Source organism: Taudactylus pleione, unplaced genomic scaffold, assembly GCF_031769625.1.
Source record: "Taudactylus pleione unplaced genomic scaffold, aTauple2 ptg000065l, whole genome shotgun sequence".
In the NCBI taxonomy this organism is placed as follows: domain Eukaryota; kingdom Metazoa; phylum Chordata; class Amphibia; order Anura; family Myobatrachidae; genus Taudactylus; species Taudactylus pleione.
In genome coordinates, this window is record NW_028284467.1 from 15,056,257 (window position 1) to 15,081,043 (window position 24,787).

A 24,787-nucleotide genomic window follows, 5' to 3' on the forward strand; every position below is an offset into this window, starting at 1 on the left:
GCAAGCACTTATACATGTATGCATAGAGAAATACATAGATGTGTGTATATATATATATATATATATATATAATCTAAAGATCTATTTTGCAGAAAAATCCAACGGCATATTAAGCAGTAATCAGGCATCTTATTTTGACTCATGAAGTTGCAATATACATGTTAATCCAGTAGATGGCGAACCAAGACAAATACTACATATAATGGAGTTGCTGCTCATGTTACTTGCAACCTTTCAGTGTTGGTAGCCCCAAGCATTTTTTTGTGTTAATCCCTTAAAGAAAAACTGCAAGTATTGTTTACAAAGATATTTTGTGATCAATGTCTACAATATAAAATATACACCACAATATTAGATGCCACTACAGTCTTTGTAAAATTAGTTCTGCTGAGTAATAACAGACACCCACACAAGCTAAGCTGTGGGCAAAAGCTAGTTTTTAAATAAATCTGGGCGATACTTATTTCTTATTGCTGCGATAAGCAGTGATAAATTATAATTATTAAATATGATCCTCTGGCTGAGTTGCTATTTACATGGGGAGTGAATCCGACCAATCAGTGTACATCTCTGGAGAAAGGTGTATGAGGAAGAGGACGTGAAGCGAGTGAGTGAAACAACTCAGGTAAAAGAAGCGTATGCACGCCCCCTAGCCATGGCCATCGGTGGGGTGGCCAACGATAGTTATCAGATGGGCCCATCGGTGATTACCATAGATGGCACCCAAACCATCTATGGTGAACAATCGATGGTTTGCACCTCCTCGATGGTCACCTCTGCTGCGGACATGCCGAGTCACGGCTTAGCGGCCATCGTGGGGCGGGGCTAAGTTCCATCCTGCCACCAAAAAATAAAAATAATCGGCTCCTGCTCATCCATCAATGGCAGAGAACCACCACTGGTTCTCTGCCATCAATGGCAAAAGTAATTGACATCGAACAGCAACATTCGATGTTCTGGAAACATCGATGGCCGATGGCCATCCCTTCTAGCGGCTAGTAGGGTGTATTGACGAAGTGTAGGTGATAGTAAAGTCACCTGTTAGGGGTGTAGAGTGACTGGTGGCATCATAAACGCATACCCCTTGGGAGGGGCCAGTCCAGCGGCACTCTCTATGTGTGTAACGCGTCCTGTATGCACCTGGCGGCGCTGCTGAGAGGTGTAACACCACTGGAACCAGCTGGCGCTATAGGCAAACACGCGTCTCTGAGACCCGAGAAATAAGTATAGGACCTACAGCTGTACAGGTAACGCCCTCCATTCTGAGCAGCATACATGTAGTGAGAGGGTTAATGGGCCGCCCACCTCTCGGTGTGACAGTATAGCCGGTAAATATGGCAATGACACAGGAAGGGCGTACCCAGGCCGTCAGCAGCCGCCCCCTCTCCTCCCATGGCGGGGGCATTCCCTCCTCCCCGCCCGGGGAAACTTGTCACGTCCCTGGCTGTGTGTTTTTCCCCGTGTTCCTCTGACTGGAAGAAGAAGAAGCTACTTTTATACGAGAGCTACAGACGTGGTTCCCGGGGACCAATCCACAAGGTAATGTACCCCCCTCCTGTGCCAGTCGCACAGTGCCGGGCACAGGCTGCCATCCTGTTACAGGAGCTCTCGCTGAATAGTATTAAGCTGTCACTTTGTAATGATCTAACTTAGTGTAATTCATTTATCCCCCTCACCACTTCCTATACATGCCAGTCTCGCTGTCAGTAACCTGTGAGGCTGGGACCATCACTCAGTGCTTCTTCCCAGTGGTCTGTGTGCTGTAACTAGTATAAAGTGTGTCTGGTGTGTACAACTTTCATGTCTTGCATAGTACAATGTGCACTCTTATACACATATGCATGTTTGTTCTGTTGTTTTTAGTAAAATATTCATATACACACTTACCCTGGTTGGCTTTGATTGTGTTGGTGTGAAGAACAAGTTAATGTGTTAGTATCTTTATCTGTTATGCTAGTCTATTTATGTTGATTTACTTGTGAAACTGTATTTTCTTTGTACACACAGTAAACTTTAAATTCAGTGGATCACATGTGTATCCAGTAGTGTCTGTGACTCAACACTGTGTATAATGAGAATACAATTCGGTTTCGACTCCATCCCGTTCTGCCTGTTCTCTTAACTTTCAGACTACTATTTTTCTTGATGTTAAAACCTCTTGAGTAACATTCGTGTGCCATCCTATACATATTGTACTGATATGACTGCATACTGTGCTACTTATGTATAAAACATATATATGATTGTTTTGCTAAACTACTCTTTCAAACTAAGGATGTATATAAATTAAATTAATATTCACATACAGAAAACTAAAGCAATGCTTAATGTGATGTAAGAAGCATTGTAATTTACTTGTGTTTCAACTTTTTATTGGCAGTCATTCATTCATTTATTACATCTTATCTTATTAGCAGACTGGCAAGCTCATGCTATACTCATTTATAAATTCATGTTATGCTTTAAGCTCTGTCTCTTAGGTAACTCATTTTACAACCGATTTGCCAGTATGTTTTCTTAAAAAAAATTACATTCTTTAATTACTGCTGTCCAGAAAAGTCTTAAGTCTGTGACTTAAGCCGGTATGATTTTAGAAGCAGCTAACTTCCAATTGATACAGCAATCAGTGCCTATATATCCTTCTCATTGATTAGACGTGCAGGGAACTAATCACTATATAAATAGTAAGGGTGATGTCTGTCTGATTGATATGAGTACTCTGAACTCTCATATTTGTGTGTGGATTAGATTATCAGTTTTGAAGCATAGAGATAAATGTATTCTCAGGTCAAAGACTAATGCCCCTATTTATAAAAAAAAATGTTATTATAGCGATAAAACTGTTACTTTTTGCCAGTATTTATCATAACCTAGCACCGTAGTAGCTGACCGATACTTAAGTTGCCATGGTAAGTACTATTCAGAGCGATAAGAGTTACTTAAATGGCTCTAGAGCACTCATTGTGTTCCAGGGACAGGTGCTTGTACAATAAATCTTTTATATAAATCACCATGATACTTGATAGATATGCTTCCATGTGCAAAAGTGTAGGGAAACCTTTGCCACTTACATTTATTCTCGGGGCGGATATCCCTGATCAAAACAACCAACATATTGGGCAAAGCACAAGGTAAAATACTTTTTTTTTCTCTGGCAAATAAGGCTTTTTGCTCTATTCATTTACACATATTTTAGCCATGTTAGGAATTTCTTCCATTATAAACTTTTATGCATATGTTTCAGTAACTCTTAAGATTAGTTTGAATGAATGTGTATTGTTTTTATTATGAAGTTCACATCGACCCCTAGATTGAGATGTATTTTTAAGAAATACCTGTATATATTTTTGTATGCTTTTTTATATAGAGGATATGTTTGTGTAAACAATGATATAAAAATAATCTCCAATACATATTTTATCTCTGAATAATTGTTGTTTTTCTAATCTATATGTACAGGTCTCTAAGATAAAGAATGGCAATCTAGAACTACATATTGTTTGCAGCGCAGTGAAGTGACAAACAGATGAGATTGGGGGGGGAGCAATATACCATGTTATTACTACAGACCCTAAGCTTCATGTGGTTATGGCCACACCACAAAGTTAAACCGGATGTGAAACTTTGTGAAGTGCCAGGCTGTATGCTATTACTTTCTTAAATAAGTTTGAGTATAAAAAAGCCCCAGTCTTATTCACTAATGAAAATCTGATCGGGCCCCTGTACAATGAGCCTACTGGACCGATTTATGAACCTGGGCTGCTCCTGATACCCATGGCTTTTGGTAACTAGTTGAAAAAGGCCAACCTATGGTGGCATTACAAATTCAAGCATGCACTGATATTTCATGAGTGTTATTTCACGCTGGTGCTTGTAGAACTACAAGCACCAGCATGCACATGGGTGCATCGGCATACTAACACTTGTAGGGCCCCTGTGAAGTTCATGTCTCTTGTGCGTCTCTCATGCTCCAATATGCTTAGGCATAGTAAGTACATCTTTCTTTCTCGGTCTGCCATCATTTTGAAGAATAAATCCCACAAAACTTTGAACAGATGGGCCGCTCTTGAGCAGCAAGCATCGGTGAGTCCAGTTGTCAGTAGATGAGCAGCCAATCAGAAGCGATCTATCAAATCACTTGGTCAATTACCGATATCGCCTTGCTTTCGTGCAATGGGGGTTTCTTATGTCTCTTTGTGGATTAGTAGCTTCTCATACTTAATGTACAGTAGCGTTAATTATAGTTTTTAGACTAGTTCTTTGTGAACTTTATCTTTCTTGGCACTTCCACAACCTCATTTTATTACAGGTTCCAGTCTGCATGCTTGTATTTATAACCTGTATTTGGCTGCTTGCAATTTCTGTACCCACTGCAAGTGTTCAAACGTACGTAGAAAAACATCTGCCTAAAGATATTAGGCACTTTATTAATTCACCTTGCCCATTGTATTCTGTATATCATGCTTTGTTAGTGCAGTGTCCTTGGACATTCACATATCGCAGAGCTCCCAGCACTTGAAGAGTGTAGTTTGCAGACTTAAGCTGCATACACATGTAAAGAATTTCTGTCCAACCATCCAACTAGTTGATTGGTTGGAATGAAAATCTGGTAACGTTATGGGAGTAAATGATGATCAGCAATTTGCTCCTTAATGCCAGAAAACAGATGAAAATGGTCGTAAAACAAGTTTGTTAAATGTTTGATGTAAACAATTTGTTCAAACAACAGTTTTTGTCCATTTTCCGGTGTTTGGGAGCAAATTGCTGATTGTCATTTGCTCCCATACGTTACCAGATTTTCATTCCAACCAATCAACTAGTTGGATGGTTGGACAGAAAATCTTTACGTGTGTACCCAGCTTTAACAGTAAAGCTACTGTTGATTCCAGTGGCTATTTGGACTGTTTTAGAAGTACTTGCTGCCTCTCTCTTCTGCAGTATTTGTGTTTGTTTTTATTTCCCGTTTGGCTGGTGGTTTTAGTCTGGATAGTGTAAGCAGAAGGCTGCAATTGTGCAACTAAATCGTGGAGGCTTTTTCCATAGAACAGTGATAAAATACAGATTTCTGCCATCAAATTCAAGCAAACATAGTTTTCACTGTTCTACATTATGCATTATTTGAAATAGTTTTCCACAGTGTATCCAATAATCGTTGATGTTAAATGTATTTGGATCAAGTATGGTATATTTTGTCGTTATTCATAATGTAGATATGGTTGTAATGTCGATTTACAAACATTGACCACGTCGACATTCATCATGTCGACACTAATGAAATGTTAACATGACTAGAATGTAGACAAAACGTCCGTAGTGATCTAGTGGTGCCTTATCTGGTATGGCGGGTCTGGCAGTCAGCTGATGAAAACTTTTGGAAGATCCAGCAGCTTACCCCTAAAGATCCCCCTAGTGCCTAACCCTCCCCTCCGGCAGCTACTCCCTCTATTGCTGGTCCATGCAGAATGTCCCCGTTTTACATGTCGACATTTTGCACATGCCTACATAGTTAATGTCAACATATGGATCTAGAGTTAAAGTATTATGTTACAATACAGCAGGTTTTTTAAAAGTAATGGTGCATACACGGTCAGATCTTCCTTCAGATCTGTACAATAACTATTTTAAAAATTGTTCAATTGCTCATATCTGAAGGAAAATCTGACACATCTGACATGTTTGTCCGATGAACGATGCGCGTTCCCGCTTGTCAGATAACGATATCTGACATCTGATGAGTTTGCAGTCAGATTTGGACAAATCCATTCATTTTAATGCAGTCAGAAATCGTTCATCTGACACATCTGACCGTGTGTATGCACCATATAAGTGTTAAAAAGAAAGCTCATTAGACACATTGTAATAACTATTTTTACAGTAGATCTAAATACCTATATTACCTCACAATCGGTATACAGGCACAGCCTGGCACCAGAAGCATTTACCCACTATAGCTGTCTTCACAAACCAGTGTGGACAATTGGGGAATTATGTCACTTATGTGTAAATGAAACTTTGTACAAAGTTTTCAATTGTGTGCAAAGGTTTTGGTGTTCATGGTCAGATAATATATGTTCCAATGGGGGCGAGTTCCCAGAGCTACGCAATTGTCCCCATCGCTCCCTGCACTTAAGTCAGGAGATGCAGGTTATGGTACCTAAAGCTGGGTGTTTAGTCGTGGTAACCTGCATTCTCCGCAGGCGATGCTGTTAGTGCACGCACTATGACGGAAATCAGCATCGCGCCATAGTTTAGTGGAATTTCTGCTCGCACCTCAGGAGGGGAGGGAGGGAAACATTTATTTTATATGTATCATATTTAGTAATATGAAAATGATCGAACGTAAAGACTGTATTAAAGTCCAAGAGAATGGAAAGATTAAGCATGATACATTAGCACTGTTTATTGCCTAGGACCTAGATCTTTACTGAATGTATAATGTAGGCAAATGTAAGCTTTAATATAGGCTAGGTTACATTGGCAACAAAGAATTAATTAAACAGTATACCTTGTCTGCTTCTTTGGAGATCAGATTGCTGTGTATTCTGCTCTGTAGCTGCCCGGACATGGGGACTGATTTCGACGCTCTAGTAGAGCCGCTGTGTCTTTGTACACAGTGCCTGTGCTAATATATGCAAAAGTCGCACGAGGCGTCTTGAGTAAAAATACGCCCTCTGCTAGATTCTCTGATCTGCAGGATAATCAGACATCTGAGTAACCCTCATGTTTCACTGGCTCCGGGAAAATCACGCTGCCAGGGCCAGTGAAGGTGCGTCCTAGGTGCCGATCACTGGCCTCAGCCCACCCAGAAAACAAGGCTGACATGCCTTCTTTTATCTGGAATGCTCCGTGTTACTGCCTCCAAACGCCAGCAGCATGTCGATCATGCTGCAGCTTTGCGACTTACGTCGCAGAAACAGATCTGCAAACATTGGAGACGTACGTAAATATCGCATTTACGTACAGCTCTGAATTGGGTCCATGGGCAACTGCATGGTGCTGTTTAATGTAAGACATCCCTCCATGGGTGTCCGAAAAAGCTTGATGGCAATCTCTGCAGTTTGCTTTGTATTCGTTGCCAGGAACAGGGCTGACCCACTTCTGTCTCCCACTCAGACCTACATCTTGATTGCCTCTTCTGTTTCAGGGACACACCTGCAGACATCCTAAAAATATAAAAACCAGCAAGGCACTTCATTTCCCGAGTCAATCAGTGGGGCAGCAATGGTGACACTGACGTAATGTGCACTCTCGCGCAGAGGCTGAGTCTATCTCTTTGTAGCTCACACAGTCACCACCAGTAAAATGACACTTCTCAACTCCACTTGTAAAACTGGTTTGAATGTTATTTTCAGCACGTTGAATACCTAGTACTATATATGAAACAACGTGCATTAAAATACGTGACAAACTGCGTCCTGTATTGAATCAATACGAGGCATAGTATTTTACTTTGGAATCCATAATGATCTAGTATTATATGGGACAGATGGCAACCCTATTTGCACCCCATAGAGGGGAGCAGGAAAATTTGCTATGTTACAGTACCATAATAAGCTGTGATTTACTCAGCAGCACATCAAAGCTAATTGATTTTGGGCCTTAAGGTGCCCATCCACTAGACCAGGGATGGGGAACCTCAGGCCCAGGGGCCATATAAGGCCCCCGGAAGCATTCGGTCTGGCCCTCTGAGCTTTTTTCTGCTAGCCTAATTTGGCCAGCAGGGTGCCTAGAATAGTACCCTGCAGCCAAAATCTATGCAGCAGTGCCGCCAGGAGCATCCTTAGGATGCTTCAGATGCTCTCACTGCTGCCCTTACAGCTCCCGGAACATCCTCAGGATGCTCCAGGCATTGCTGTAATCATCGGTGATTGTGGCCCCATCCCTGTATGACATCACATGGAGGGTGCGTTGCCTGCACCAGGCCCACAAATAATGTTATATATATCATAATGGCCCTCGGCAGAAAAAAGGTTCCCCACTCCTGCACTAGACGATTAAGTTGACCGATAACAATTTGCAAAAATGTCTAAAACGACCAGCGATGCGCGAGCCCACTGGTCGTTTAGACATCTGTCATCGTGCAAACATGCTGGACAACCTGACAATAACGTCCGTTTGAGCATGTTTGCAGATTGGTGAGCCTGCACTGAACGACTGCTCGTTCACTACAGGCTCATCACAGACTGACAAACAACTGCACGATTACAATGTTGTACTCGTGCAGTCGTTTTCATGTCTGCTAGTGGATGGGCACCTTTAGTATCTAGTTGCTATGGGAATACCACATATTTTCCTGTGCATCAATACCTCAACTGACCCTCAGTCTGTTTTGGTTCTCTAGTCACAGCCCTGATGCTCCTCACTAGAATATGTTCCCTCTCATCCTTGTCTCTACTGAGCTGTGCATAAACAAGATCCTTCACTTATAAAGGGCACTTCTAATACAAATAATGCTAGAGACGTAAGCAATTAATAGATGAATGCCCTCTTGGAGATATCTGTTGCCAAGCCATTAGGGCTGATGCTTTTATATTGGGATGCCCCATTAGTTTTTATGCCCACAAAGATGATATTGATCAGGTGTTGCTGAAAGTGGTTTTAATCATTATTTTTTTTTTTCAAACTAATAACCCACAAACTTGTGTGGAATTCTGGAAAACCAGCACCAAAATGCATGGCATGATGATAACGCTCATTATTTATCTGAAAGTATCTGCAAATAAACCCAGTGTTAAGGGTCATAAGGGTAGATTCAGAGTCGATATAATAGGTCAGGTATTAAATACAAAAACAAGCAAAGGTAGGAACAATACACAAATCAAAATAAGATACAGGAGCAGCTCTCAAGGAGATACTCAAGTAGAAAGGCTCAATACAAGACCAAATAAGTGTGGCAGATTTACTAAGTGTCATTTTTTTCAAAGATTTAAAACGGCAACAGGGATTAGTGCTAAGTCAGGCTGGTTTAGCATTGATTCCTGTTGCCATTTAAAACTATGGGTCAAAGCTGTCAATTATTTGGAGAAACTGACGTAAAGTAAATATACCCCATGAGCTTACTTACACTGAAAGGATGATCAGAATATAAAATGTATGATTTTTGTAGTCCCTTCTCCTTCCCAGGAATAAATTATCTACATTTGCTCCTTTTGTTAGTTGTTACACGAGGTTTCTGTATGAAGTGCTACTGGTGAAATGCTGTACCCTCTAGATTTTGTACCAAGCTTGCAAGTGCACGCTCAACTAACCACGTTGAAGTATCTGCAGCTCTGTACGATTTAAACCACATGGTGGGTGACGTGGAGCATGGGACTAATGGAATCCTGCAATTGTATAATGAAAGTAACTCGCTCAGCATTTAATTAAGTTTAGTCAGGAGAGTTTGTTATTGTGGGTTTGAAATACAATTTTTAATACTAAGTGGTTTCTTTAGATATAGACAGCGCTCACATGTTATGTTTAACGCGTCTTGTAGTGCATGGAGGTAATATGTATGTGGACACATTTGTATTCTTCGGTTTCAAATATGTACTTTCAAAAGTTCGTCACCAGCATAGTATAAATTTTGAGGAACGTTGTATTTCTCGTCCCTACAGAACTGCGTTAAACTAATCACATTTTGTTTTAACCTTTTCATGTAACTTTAATGAACTTGTAAATAAGAACATTGATATAAACATGTGCAGTCTGTGCCTGCTACAAGCAGCTATTAAAAATGTATCTAGAGCACCACCACTGTTTTTGGCTTCTTACAATCTTATTCCCAGGCTGAACACAGTAACAACCTGCCCTCTTTATTCTCTGCCCTACCAAATTCCCATCATCCACTCACCCACCCAGTGCTTACAGGTATCTCATCTCTTCAACCAGTCCTGCTCCAGTGGCAGTTTCCCTTCTGTCTGTAAACATGTTCATATGCCCACTATTCTTCAATGGCCATCTGTAACCCCCCCACCCCTGTCTTGTAATGCTGTTCCATTTCTCTCCTTTGCTTCCAAAGGGCTTGAGTGGCCTCTTTAGAATCACTTGACCCATTTTCCTTCCACTTACTCTACTCCTTGAGCATTTGCATCTCCATGGGATTGAATGGGAGACGCTCTCCCGCAATCGGAGACGCGCATTCGCGTCTCCGTAGGATTGAATGGAGATTTACTTCTGCGATCGGGGATGTGCCTTAGCGTATCGTGGCACATAGCGCGATTCCTCAAGCACGAAAATATTGTTTGCCTTAGTTTTTTTTTTTTTTTTAATGACTATTTCATAATTGGGGGTACGGGGCCAATGGTACTGTCTTTAGTACATGTGCAATTTTCAAGATATTTCTTATTATTTTTTTTTTCTAATCCCCAATCTTGTGTTATGGCTGTGTGTAATTTAATACATGTTGTTATAGGTTGGGACGTTAGGTGTCTGGCACCATTATCTGTTCTATTAGCATATATTCTCACATCCACAGCTCCGGCAGCATTAGCGTATGTACGACTCTGTATCAGGCCCAATGGTCATTTAGGAACCTATTTCCTATACCCCTCACATTTTAATTCCTAAATCCATGTACTTACCTAAAATGTCACCAATTCGATAAGGAGCAATACAATGGTGTGAATTTATTTTTATTTCACCGGAGTAGTAGAATGGAAATCTGTATTAGAAATTGGGAACATCGAAATGGGTGGAAACATTACTATCATTTTCTAAGACTGATCTTCATTATTTTCTTAAACATAATGAAGTTTGTAGAAGTTTTAGTAAGATGCTATTTCACATCTTAAAACAAAAAAAAAGTTAAAATAAGTTATTTAAATACTTGTAATGATTGCTATGCAAAGTTTAAATAAATTCCTGTTAATAGTAAGATGGATGACTTATTGTTACACTATAAAATACACCTGTGAACTCAATAATGGCATTTTGAGTATTCATTATTCACATAAACTGTACTGATCGAGTTTGTATCGCTGAAGATTGGTTCTTAGATAAACTTTTCTTAATGCTAATTTGTTATTTCATCTTAGATTATGTAAATCTTTTATCCTCTATTTTAATGGTGCACTCAGAACAACTTATTATTTAAAGTGGGTTTTATTCAAATCTATTGCTAAAAAAAACAATTACCGTCTGATCTGTAGCGGGCTGAAGACATTTTTGATAAGTGTAAATAAGAGTTTATTACAGTTATTTACTTCTTGTAATCTTATATATAAAATTTGTTTGTCTCTGTCTGTCTGTTCGGTTATGCAATCGCACACCTCTGCACCGATTGGGATGAAACCAAGACGAGATGGTCCAGTTGGATCCTGGTCAGGTTTTAGGGGGGTTAGGGTCCCGGTTGGACCTCCGATTGATGTACTCCAGTGTTGGCTAACCTTGACACTCCAGCTGTTGTGGAACTATATATCCCAGCATGCCCTGCCACAGTTTTAGCATGCCCTAATAGCAAAACTGTAGCAGTGCATGCTGGGTTATGTAGTTCCATAACAGCTGGAGTGTCAAGGTTAGCCAACACTGGTGTACTCTATGCAGAAATTTGACCCAGGCATGCTGGGGCCCTGATTGGATCTCACGACTGAGTGCGCAGGACAAAACTTTGACCCAGGGAGCCTGTGCTGGACCTTCCACTGGATGGATTTGAATGACCTCACATAATAAAACTTAATAATTTGAAGATTTAAATCTGGGCAACACCATGTACATATGTGTGTGTGTGTGTGTGTGTAATAAATAATAATAAAAAAAATATATAAATATATATATATATATAATATTCCAAGCACATCTTTTTTTTTTTTTTCACTTTTTAATATAGCAATAACTGGAATTTAGCTTTCCATAACTGTGTTTTATACACGGATGTGTCCACACTCAAATTTACCGCCACTGCTACTTGCCGTAGCATGTATGCCATGGGTCGCGCGCCTACAAATGGGCGTGTGCGTCTTGATCGCTCCCACGATCCATAGGATTGTGCGACTTGACGCATGTTGCGATAGGTGCACATGTTTGCAAACCGCCTCTCATGCCAACTGATTACTTCCTCCCACTCCGCTGCTCCCCACCTTCGGAACTCTCTCCCGCTTCCCATCAGACTCTCCACCTCTCTACAATCCTTCAAACGGGCTCTCAAGACCCATTATTTCATCAAAGCCTTCCAGCTGTCATCTTAACTTGCTGCTACATACTCCTCTCTCCCTGCCTACCCCATCTGTTTCACCCCTGTTTGTCTGCCCCCCCCCCCCCTTAGAATGTAAGCTCCTATGAGCAGGGCCCTCTACCCTCTTGTGCTTCTCCTTACTCTACCTTCATCTACTTATTACTCTCTACCAGGGCACCTAACACTTGGTTGCTTTGCATTGTTGCTTATCTGGGTGTTCTGGTCGTGAATGTAGCAATGTATATTATCCATGTCCTGTAATGTATTGTATTATACTGTACTGTAAGTCACTGTAAATCAATCTTTGTTTATGTACTTTGTAAGGCGCTGCGGAACACTTGTGGCGTAGCAATAGCTAGTGAGTGACTGGTTGATTGTACTTTTTGACTCAAACAATTATTTACTAAGCACAATAGCAACCAATCAGACCTCTTTCTGTCCAACTTAAATGGGCAGATAAAAGCCAATTACTGACTGGAGTCTTCAGCTTCACCTCTTTCAGTTTTTGTGACTTAGCTGCCTAATTTGTGTCTTAGAGCCTTTTTAAAAATGGACGCAATGCTGATGTTTATGCAGTTGAGCGATTATCGGTGGTTAAGTTTCATTACCGATGTCGCTCGTTGTGGGGATTTATACTTATTAAAGTAATTGATAGGCAGGGACCGTTTGAGGGCGGAAACTGGGAGGTGGTGGCGACTCAAACGCAGGCATATTGCGACTGTTTTCAAATTGGCAGCTGCTGCAGCATTAACGTACATGGCTGAAGCAGGCTTCTGACGATAATGCGGATCGGAAAGATATATCGTACACATCATAACATCGTATAGACTCTGAATTAGAGTTGTATGCTATGCCAATGTTTCGCGAATGGAGTGATTTGTGTTTTCCACTGCATATGCATCTGAGTCGCACTCTGCATGTGTAAAGGTACATTACCATAGTCCCAATTCTGAAAGTCTTGCAGTGTGATTGACAGTCAGGGAGCGTTTGGGGGAGACAACAGTAGTGTCGGTTAAAAACGCTGGTTTATAGTCGCGGGGGCGTGTCACATCCTGCGTCTGCGATCTCGTACACAGTTAACATGGCTCTAGCATCTTAGTTATAGCGGCCATTCTGAGTGACCATAGACTCACTCTGGAAATCGATGTTTGCCTGATCTGCGTGCGATGCTGCATTGTGGACAGCGGTGATGGCTCAGGTGGACACCTCGGAACAAGTCCCGGCCGCTGCTGCATTAGCATATTTTCTCATATGCAGAGCTGCAAAAACCACAGCTTTGGCAGCAATAGCGTACAACTGTAAATCAGGCCAATAGTGCGTACATCCGATCCGTTGTTGACTGTCGCTCATTGCATCGTCCCATCTGCTGTTCTGCACAGCAGGTGAAAAGATGCAGTGAACAACCTGGTGCAGTCTTATGCAGCATGTAATAACACCTCGTGCCGTTGTACACCAAATTGTACTGTAAACACTGCACAAGTGATATATCGTTACACCGCGTGGTTGCTGGGTACCCACATCGTATAGTGTGCACCCAGCTTTAATCACATTTGGACAGAATGTTCTATTGTAGCTATTTTTACTCAGTCACAGCACTAAGCTTCAGAAATTATAGTTTAATTAACCAGTTTGTCAACTTTTAAATATTTTAGCCTCAAAACCAGTTATCTATTTAAACTAGAAAGCGTGCAACTAATTTCTGGGGAGAACCAATATCATATTTGCTGACTTTAAATATATATCCCCTCGGAGTTTCCTGCCCCATCCATTTCACTGGGAAGCAGGCGTCATCTGGATGGACTCCCCAAAATTCATGAGCTTCCCGGGCATTGTAGGAAATGCTGGGTACACACTGACAGATATATTGACTGATCAATTGATCGGCTAAAATATCGGGTGCCTGTCAGCAAGTGTGTACCAGTGATATGTCTGTGAACAACGTCGTTCAGACATATCGCATCTGCTCTGCTTCACATCCGATGGCAGATATATCTGAAGACATCTGTCCATCGGACAGTGTGTACTCGCGGTCTGCCGACCTGCCCGTACCCTTGCAGCAGTGGCCGCGGGGAGGGGGATTCGCATCCAGAGACAGATGATGGTTGTTCAGTGTGTATGAACGACCATCATCTGCAGATCACTCGATCTGCAGATATCTGTTCTGTGTGTACCCATCACTGAGGTACTTCTGTAAGTAATAAGTCCACTTTAACCCTTTCACCTCTGAGCCTATTTTGGCATTTTTTGGGGTGGGGTCTCTTCCAACATCAATATCTGTAATTATTTATGAGGTTCCCACGGCAGAGACTGTCCTCCCGAAGTTGCCAGAAAATTTACCTAAAAGCCAAAGTGCAGGGTGGATTGGGAATTTAAAGTGGCCCTGGAATTTTTTTTTTAGAAGTGGCCTCATGTGGGCGGGGCCAAAAACAATGAGTGGGGCTAATACAAAAGTAAACGGGATTAGCACACGATTAGTAGTCAAGGCTAAAACAACATGCAATAGTACGTGGAGTTACAGCATCACAAGAGGGAGCATATCACCGTAGGCAAAACTAAAGGCCCCCATACACTGGGCGATAAAGCAGGCGATCCGACTGGTGTGATTTGCCTGCTATATTGCACAGTGTATGGCCCTGATTTCGGGCCGGGCGAGCTCCCGTGGGGTCGTACATCGCACCCCCTGATCTTTCTGCAGGACAAATCGATCAGGGGATGCGATGTGCGGTCCCATGGATTGCTATGTTGGTGAGGGAGGGGAGCGCCAGCATATCAGGCGGTTGGCCACCTGATCGCATGGTGTGTGTGGACCACCAATATGTGAGACGAATGATCCCCTGTCGCCTTGCACGGTGGCATTGCACCATGTATGGGGCCTTAACACACAAAACAAGGCTATAAAGTATTCTGCTATACCCCAAGTATTTCATTAATGTAAAGGTCAGATTGTATGCTGTGCTCCATTTTGTTGTGGCTCCTGGGTATCGATATTAAAATACTCCCTGGACCTAGGACAGAACATCTTAGAGGGGCATAGGGCCTGATTCAGAGCCGGACGCAATTTGCTGACGGTCGTTCAGGAAAAGGGGGTGGCTATTCAAATGAACCGTTCGCTCTTTGCGGTCTGTTCACGCCTCTATGTCTGAGTGAGCGAACAAAACTTGCGGTCGTTTTTTGGATAACTACGCCCCCTGGCCGCTCGCATCCTACGTCATGTCCTCTATTTATTAGATTAATCGAGTACATCGTCCAGCGTATGAACTGCTCGCTATTCATGTGGTTGGTTTTTCCTACCACAATCTTGCGAGCAGTTCTGACTATAAAATAACCCAGTGACGTGGTCAATGACGCTGCTGTATTAATTATGCACACCCATAAAACGCCCGTTTTGACCTTTAAGCACGCCTGCATTCTGATCTCCACTCCCTGTTACCACCCACATACGCCTCCTCCTGTCACTCATATTAGCAGGCATTCGCTATTTAGCGAACAAACTATATTCGGCCGCACTGACTGGTTCGCGCATGCGTATCACGATCCGTACGCATGCGCAGTTGGGAAAACATAGCTCCGAACGAACGAGCGGCCGCTTACGAGCGGCTCTGAATCAGGTCCATAGTTTCCTCTATGAGTAACAAGTAGATCTATTTTATGTGGCGCAGGGTCGTGCCTAAGTGTAAAAGCCTGTATATTCAGGAGGATTTCTTGCATCATGGATACGGCTGGCGCAAGAGCGCACTGAAAATGACGGATATGAAGCCAAGCATATGTGTTGTGGCAGTCCGGTACAACAGCTAGAGGGCAAATATCTATATTTAGTTTCAAACACGCAATGTGTGAGCTATTACTGCCAACTTGCGTTGCATTCTGCGTCAGCCCCATTGTGATTAAACAATTCAGGGCAGTGAAAGAAGAAAGAGGCTGTGTATCACATTAAAAATTACACATCTACTGACCATGCGTAAAAATCTTGCCTGTTTATGCTTCGTAAACCCTCACAAAGAAATGCCAGGAGCTAAATGTAATAGCCTGCGAGCCGATGCCGCTGTGGGAATACATGCAAGCAGCAGCACCGGCTCGCAGGCTATTACATTTAGCCCCAGGTCTCCGAGTAGCCTCTCCCTTTTGCCCAATTACATATGAGACTCACATGAACCCTATTATGTTCTCCTTTTCCTCTGTGCAAAGTGCAGCCCATACACCTACCTAGTTATGCCTTACACCACTAATACCCACTAGTGTGGGACACCACCAAAGATCCCATTCTCTCTCATCTGCCATATTATTATTTATATACACAGCAGTGAACAGAGTATATTCATGAATTGGGTGTTTATGAGCGTCTCTAGGAATCTCTAGGAATTCACAGCTGGGGGCTAGACAATCTGCTGCAGAACATCTTTGAAAACTCTGGGACTTGTTCCAAATAAGTTCTGCAACTATTCACAGCGCTGGCTGATAACATGTTCTGCCGCAGCTGAGCTGCATGATTGCTGGTGAGGCTGACCTATATACTTATTAATGACCGGGCTGCACATGGGCACAAGTCATAACCATTTTCTTATAGTCTGGCAGTGCTCCTCTGAACTATATGGTTCCTGCAGTTTCCTCTCTATCACCCCAGCTGCCTACACCCACCATACCTTTTATTGTCCAGATGTTATCAGCTGGGTAGAATTTGCAGCACCAGGCACCCAGACCCAGTTCCAGCATTAGTACCAACACAATAATCCTATTCAGCCCCCAGTTCCCTGCAGTGTGCCTTACAAAGAGCAGTAATCTCCTGTATCCCCTGGTAGACCATAGGTTGCTGCTGCTAGCTGGAGAGGTGCCTGATCCCTGGCACATGACAGTAGTGCAGGGAGAGCTGGTAATGCTGCCTGGCTATGTGCGTCCTAGCCCAGGAGCACCGTGCCTGGCTCTGCTCCCACTGATCACTGGCACTGCTACTTGCTGCCTGCGTGATACCAGCTCAGCTGCAGTGGGACAGTCAGGTCGAAACCCCACTGCACCATACAGTGGGAGAAGATCTCGCTGTGGTATGCAAGGGGCCTGAAGAAAGGAGCTAGGGGCCACGCTGTAGTTATTGCCTGCATGGCTATTACCTGTATACTTATTGTACATACTGGCCGGGGATCGCGATGAGTGATTGGCGCACATTTGAATAGGGGGAGGGGCTAAATGACGCGATTAATGAAGAATCACATAGTTAAGCCCCGCCCCCTACACGGCGATTGCAGCAGAAATTCTCCCTATTTTGCCCACTTCACTAGGAAGTGGGCAGAATGTGGGAGAGATGCCTACCCTTCCAGGGGTGGGAGGTTACCTGAAATATCCCGCGAATTCCGGTAGGGTAGACATGTAAGCATTATTGTCAGTTGATCAACAGACAGTAACTATTAAGGGAGAACATCATTTTTTTTTTTTTTTTAAAGAATGAACTCTTTTAAACGAGTGTCCCCTCGAGTGTCTAGGCGCCAGGATAGTGGAAATTGTACACATTAAGTGCCCTCACTCATCTGCCAGCTCTACTCTTTTAAACAAGGGTACCCCGAATTACGTGGGTGCCAGGATGAGGGAGATGGAGCACATAATATTTCTCGGCTTTTAAACATTTCTGTGACGGGTGGGACTCAATAATGTTATCATGTCAGCCACGATGACATCATCATATATGCCCCCTTTTCTGACGTTTCTCGCAAGTGAGCAAAGAGAAAAGTTTACATTTAATATTTAACTTATATTAAGTACTTTTTAAATTTAAAGGGTAATAGAGGTTGTATAAACAAATCAAAAGGAAGATTCTTCCAAGCAATAATTTTTCCTCCTGCATTAATGTTTTCTCAGAAATATTTGGTATCAGATTAGGCTAATTATCTTTATCTCTGATATGTGAATAATTGCATGTTTGAGAATCTTTATATGATGCCCAGCGGGCGAAAATATGAAGAAACCTTCTAAAATTTGAAATGGCAGAGGGTGTAAATATATCTTTTTTTAGAAGTTTTAGGCGCATTTAATGAGGAAAAAATATGTACATATATATCTTAATTAATTTAGTGGAATTGATGAAGAGGGCTTGTAATAACACAGTTTAGAATACATTCTCCTAGGTAATTTGTTCACACATATAGTTTTATCATTATACACATTAAGTGTCTTCACTCCTCCAGCCCTACTCTCTTCTTTTAAACAAGGGTACCCCAGAGTATGTGGGTGCCAGGATAAGGGAGATGGAGCACATACTAAACATTTCTGTGACGGGTGGGACTCCATAATGTCATCATATATGCCACCTTCAGCATTCGCGCAACAGCAACTACAATAGGGGACCTTTTATGTAAGTTTCTTCCCTACCCTTCAGTTGAACCACTGCAGTGCTTAGGACAAGTCCAACTCCTTCTTAGCAGCAGAGAGATTAGAGAGCTGAGCAATCTGGGTAGATGTTAGTAATAAACTGTCAATATCCGGTATAAAACAATTTGTTTTTAAATTTATACATAGGAGTGTTATGGTGCGTACACATGCTACGATAAAAATGAACGATATTAAGGATATAGATGTTATCGTTCGTGTCATGCATTTTTCGGTGCCTCCAACCCACCAACAACCTACGATGGGCTGGCAGGTATGGACGATAAAGATATCGTCCATCGACCATGCATGCAGGCTAACCTGGTCAATATCGACCAAGTTACTATAGGTAACCCGCGATCGTTGATCGTGGGTCGCTGGCCATCATTGGTGGTATGCAGGATGATCGCTATTGATCATCCAGCACATAGAGAAGGTGCAGGGAGATCGTTCAGTGATATCGTTATCGCTGACGATCGTCCCGTGTGTATGCACCATTAACTCTTTGGTGTCAAAAAAACATGTCTTGTAATTGCAGAGCCTGGTATTGCTTCTGGACTGGCAACAGGATTATATAGTGTGCCCTTTGCAATCACAAGTTTCAAATAACTGATCATGTGATATTTATTAATTTTTTGTTTGCCTGTAGGTCTACTCTGATAACTAGCTGTGTGTGTGTGTGTGTGTGTGTGTGTGTGTGTGTCTGTTATATTTAGCATGTTATTGTATACTTTTGTAGACCCGTCTAAGCTAGTTTGGAATGCGAAGCAGCAAAGTATACATTGATTCCTTCGTGCAAAGCTTTATCTCTAGAAGCTGTTGTCTCGTTAATGTTATATATTTTTTATAATGATTAAGTTTTACACTAAGCCTATACCAACTGTTTCTTCAAGTAACACCTCAAATAAATTGGGCAATAATGTTCTTTGTTATCAGACTTATGATCTGTGTGAGCAGAATCACTTGCATGTAAGCAGCCAACAATAAACACTGATTGCTATTTAATAAAATAATATAGTTTGAGTATCTATTTACACCTTAAATGGCATAACCATTTAATCATTGCTCACTGTATTTATTACCTAGATGTCTCTAAATGTATGACTGTATTTACAGCTGTTTTATTTCTTAAGTTTTTTTTTTTTGTTTTTTTTTAGTCCAAAATAGTATTAGAGTACTTCCAAGTGGACATGTATTTAGTGATTCTTTAGTTGTCCCTGCTTTCCTGATTGGATGTCTGCTCATCTGTGCTGTTGATAGTAGAGAATAAGAGTTCTCTTTTTGCCAGGAGAAATAAAAACAGACAGAATAGGTTCTTCCAGGGGATACGCAGAGCAGGGGAGAAATGTACCTCTGTTATACTTACAAACCTCCATAGATGCATTAAGCAAAAGAGATCTGTTGTTGCCCAATAGGAATAATTGTACATTCTTGACTCAGGCCCTTAAGCTGGGTACACACTATACAATATATCGTATAAGGCCTAATTCAGAGTTGTACACAATGCTAGTGTTTTTGCGAATGGAGCCTTTTATTTGTTTTTTTTTTTTACCACTGCACATGTACATTTTTGGTATTACCTTAGGGTTCACTTCTTTTGGACCTGAAATATCACTCTCCTTCCAAACTGTCCCATCTTTTGTGACCTTTAGATTGCAAGAACAAGCTCCCTATAAAATACCTGTTTGTTGCAATATGTGTTTTCGTGGTTTATGATGATGATGTGAAGCAAAGATAGGAAACTTTTCCTCCAGAGACTCTGGCAGAGCAATACACTGGCCGATCAGAGGCTGAGATTATCATCAGAATAATTATCATACACAGTGACATTTATCATTCGCATTCGTTTTGGTGATAAAACTCGTTAGTAAATGAGGCCCTTTATACGCTACCAAAATCTCTGCACTGGGCAGGGGCGTTTTAAGAGAGGAGGGGGCCTGTGTGCATTCCCCATGCAGGGCCCCCTCTTCTCTACCCGACAGCCGACTGACGCGGCTGGCCGACGACCACAGAAGCAGTAAACTCTGGGCACTAGTGTGCCCAGAGTCTACTGCACATGCCCAGAATGCCGGAAAAATGGCCGCGGCGGGCATTTTCCGGTGTTCTGTGCAGCGCTGACACCCGATGCGGGACCACGGTCAGGTGAGTTTTAAATAATAAGGGTGCAGGGTGTGCGGTGCAGGGCCCTTGTGCCCCGCACACCCTGCACCCATTATAGATACGGACTTGGCCATTCCATGTCCCGTACGGGACATAAAGGGAACTTTGTTCTACTTGATAGTTCAGCTAAACGCTTTGTATTAAGACAATATATACAGTAGGGTTGACAATGAGCAAGCCTTCCGTACTTAAAAAAATAAGAGCCTGTGCTATTTTTTTTAAGAAAACCTATGAGAAAGAGCTATAATTTAATTGTCAACCTATGTTGCAAACTCAAGATACACAGCTACAAATTTTATTTACAGTGTCACGTATGGGACATTTCATGAAATGGTCCCAATACGATTCCGCCTGCACATGCATGGTGTGGTATACACAGTTGATATTCTAAGGGGTATATTTACTAAAGTGAGAGTTTTTAAAAGTGGAGGTGTTGCCCATAGCAACCAATCATATTCTACTTAACATTTCACCAGCACCTCCTATAAGATAATAGCTAGAATCTGGTTGCTATGGGCAACATCTCAACTTCCAAAAACTCTCACTTTAGTAAATGGACTAGAGTTAAATATGTCAAATGTTGACATTGACAAAATGTTGATATTGTGAATGTCGACACTCTGCATGTTGACCATGCGGTTTCCTATAGACATGTTAACTAATGCTAACCTAATCCATTCTTGCCTACTCTCTGGACACCCAGAAGAGTAGGCAGCCCTCCCACATTCCATCCTAGCGAAATGGCTAATGCCTTGAAATGTGTAAACAGGCCTAGTATGACCTACTCCAGCCCCTCATGTTGGTAAAAAACGGCTGTTCACATTTTCAATTTCTACATTCTGTCATTGTCGACATGTTAATTGGCGACATTCTGAATATTGACTTTCTGAAAATACTGTATACCTATGTATGCAATTTTGGCTGTTCAACACTACATCAATCCCATTGTGGTCATCTTCTCCTTTTGAAAGTCAGCAGGTATGGGGTGCAAAGGTCATTGTACATTTCCAGTTGTCCTTTTTTATAGTTCTTTAAATACTGTGTCTCTTCTCTCAGCTTGCTCTTTGTCTGTCTACTGTAAGCCAATAAATTGCAATTTTAGTTTTTTTGCCTTTTAAATGGTCCCCTGGTTTAATGTAGCTACTTTGCTTACTGTAAAGTAAAAGAGAAAAATGCAAGATTGATTTTTTTTTTTTTTTTTTTTAATCCGTTCTACAGTGCTAGTTACCTAAATGCATGAGAACGAAATGGCTTGTTTTCAAGGTGTTCCCCATTAAAACCCAAAACAGAACCAGTATGCAAAAACATCACTAGACACAGAGGGCCTGATTCAGAGGTGGACGCAATGGCGATATTTATACAGATCAAGCGATTGATTACCAGTGTGTGTGTATATATATATGTATATATATATGTATATGTATATATATATATATATATATATATATATATATATATATATGCCATAATTTGCATGCCCCAATTTGCATGCCCCGCGATTGCTTTTCGGTTATGTTTGCACAGAGTATCCACTAGCAAATTGTTCTCAAATTGTACGACAGGTACTCAGCATTTGGGGGATGGTAATGGGGGTTGGGGTGGTTAGAAAAACGCAGGTAAGTCTGAACGCCGTTTCATGGGCATGCATAAATTAGCCATTATGATTGCATTCGCAGCATGAGCGCTCTCAGCGTGCCAGGAGATCTGCAGTGTTTGCGGCTGGTCAGACCTCATTTTGGATATTTACGCACGTAAGCGATGTGGTATGCAGATGAGAAGGCAGCAGTGGGTGTCCCTGTGCTCGGGTGATTTTTTTTCAAGCATATTTTCACAGCTGCATTCCGTACAGAATTTCAACTGCGATCGCATCAACGAGCTGCTGCTGCTGCTTTTGAATGCATAATGCATGCAGACCAGCCTCCGAGTACCTTAAGCGCCACAGTCGTGATGTCAAGCTTGGTAATCTCCCAGATTGCACCTTATGTAGCTGTTATATAGAAAAACCCAGAGATCTATACATTTCAATGTGAACATTAGTATAATTTCCCTACATTGGTTATAAGGCACAATGATCCCTATGGCTATACATGTATTTTCTGAAAAGTATCAGTGTTTTCATCAACACATAGATCTTACTAACTGCTCTGGGGCTCATTTACAGTTGGATGTAAATACATTTTATGGCACGTCTCTGATGTAGCAGCACACGTCTACTTTACCGCCGCGCTCATTGGTGTTGCTTTCACAATCTCTCTGAAATGCATTTTCAAAAGTAGGCAAGTATAAGCTTATGGGACTCGGGAGCCACTCTGTATGCACTTGCATTCAGAAGCAGAATTACACAGCAGCCTTATGACCGTTTGGAAGCTGCACCTGAGCTCAGCCATCGTGGCTCAGACCAACACTGTACTGTGGGTGGGGGCCCTGGGGCGACCATCCCTGTCACCCTGCCATTAATTTGGCCCTGTTGCAAGTGCAACATAAGGTCATAAACCTGTGGAACACAACAATGTTTTTGTTATCTAAAATGTGTACATATTTAGTTGAGGGTTACACAGGGGTGTATCTATAATGGGTGCAGGGTGTGTCGTGCACACGGCCCCCTTGGTGCAGGGTGTGCGGTGCACACCCTACACCCATATTTTTTAATACTTTCCTCTCCGAAGTCTTGCGTCAGCTGTAGCAGCGCTGCACAAAACGCCTGGAAAATGGCTAGTTCCCAGAGTCTACTGCTGCGGTCAGTCTGCTGCCGGCCGCCGGGGAGAGAGGAGGCGCCCGGACGGGGAAGGCACACGGGCCCCCTCCTCTCTTAATATACCCTTGGGGCTACACGATTGCAGACTCTAAAAATGATCAAATTTCTTATGATTACTCACTTGGAAAATGCTTTCCTACTTTATTTATAGAATTTATTTTTATTATATTAATTACCTCTGTTTACTCTGTAAAATCTCATTACACAGGCCGAAGTAGCATTTCAAGCCTTGATTTGCCTTTAAAAAAGTTGCCTCAATGAGTGAGTGATCGCTAAGTGGAAGCAAATAGTCAGAAGAATATCACACAATTTTTATGATTTAATGACAATAATTTAATTGCGTCATTAAATGATCCAAGGTGATTGCAGCAAAGCACAGAACTAAAATTACTGGACCAATTGCACCAGTGGAGGAGATAAAATGTGATTTCATTTGAGCCTAGTTCCCCCAGTAGAAGTTAAAAGGGGGCTCTGGGCAGACATAAGTGCATGAGGGACTGCCTTTACTGCTCTTTGAAATAAACTGAGGGGTCTATGGGCGGACATAGGGCATAAGGGGGCTCTGGACAGACATAAGGGCATGAGGGGGCTCTGGGCAGACAGAAAGGCATGAGGGGGACACTGGCATATAATGGCGCATGAAGAGGTTTTGGGCTGGAATAGATGAGCATTAGAGGACTCTGAGGAATATATAGGTGACTGAGGGGGTTCTGGACTGACATGAGAGGGCTCCTTATTTAGAGTGGAAAGAAAACTGCTTGACAACTGACAAACAAAATGGCTGTAACCGTATTGGGGTTTCGTTGACTTCCTGGACACGCCTCCTGCATAGACAAAACTAGAGATCCAGTAATGGGTGGTCCCAGTTTTAGCACCATGTCAGATATTGGGAAAAAAAAAACACCAGTGGCATCCTTCCCCATGATGTCACCCGGAGTAAGAAGGCATGTTGCCAAAAAGGGGGCATGGCCTTGTGAACAGTGTGCGTCTCTCAGCCCCATTCCCCCGGCCCCAGGGTGCGTCTCTCAGCCCCATTCCCCCGGCCCCAGGGTGCGTCTCTCAGCCCCATTCCCCCGGCCCCAGGGTGCGTCTCTCAGCCCCATTCCCCCGGCCCCAGGGTGCGTCTCTCAGCCCCATTCCCCCAGCCCCAGGGTGCGTCTCTCAGCCCCATTCCCCCGGCCCCAGGGTGCATCTCTCTGCCCCATTCCCCCGGCCCCAGGGTGCATCAGTATCATTCCCCAGCCCGTGTCACCCCAGCCCTGTGTTAACTCCAACCCCCCCAGCCCTTTACAGTCCAGCTCCAATCCCCCAGCCCCCTGTGCAGTCAGCTCCAATTCCCCACAGCCCTGTGCACAGCTCCAATCTGCCCC

General features: G+C 42.5%; 1 protein-coding gene across 1 annotated transcript in view; it reads left to right on the plus strand.

The window, feature by feature from the left end:
• Positions 1–1,375: 1,375 nt before the first annotated feature.
• Positions 1,376–24,787, plus strand: part of VDR (vitamin D receptor) — a 165,700-nt gene continuing 142,288 nt past the window's right edge. The window contains exon 1 of the mRNA XM_088466400.1: positions 1,376–1,539. The gene's annotated coding sequence lies outside the window, so the exon portion shown is untranslated. The remainder of the gene's footprint in view (positions 1,540–24,787) is intronic.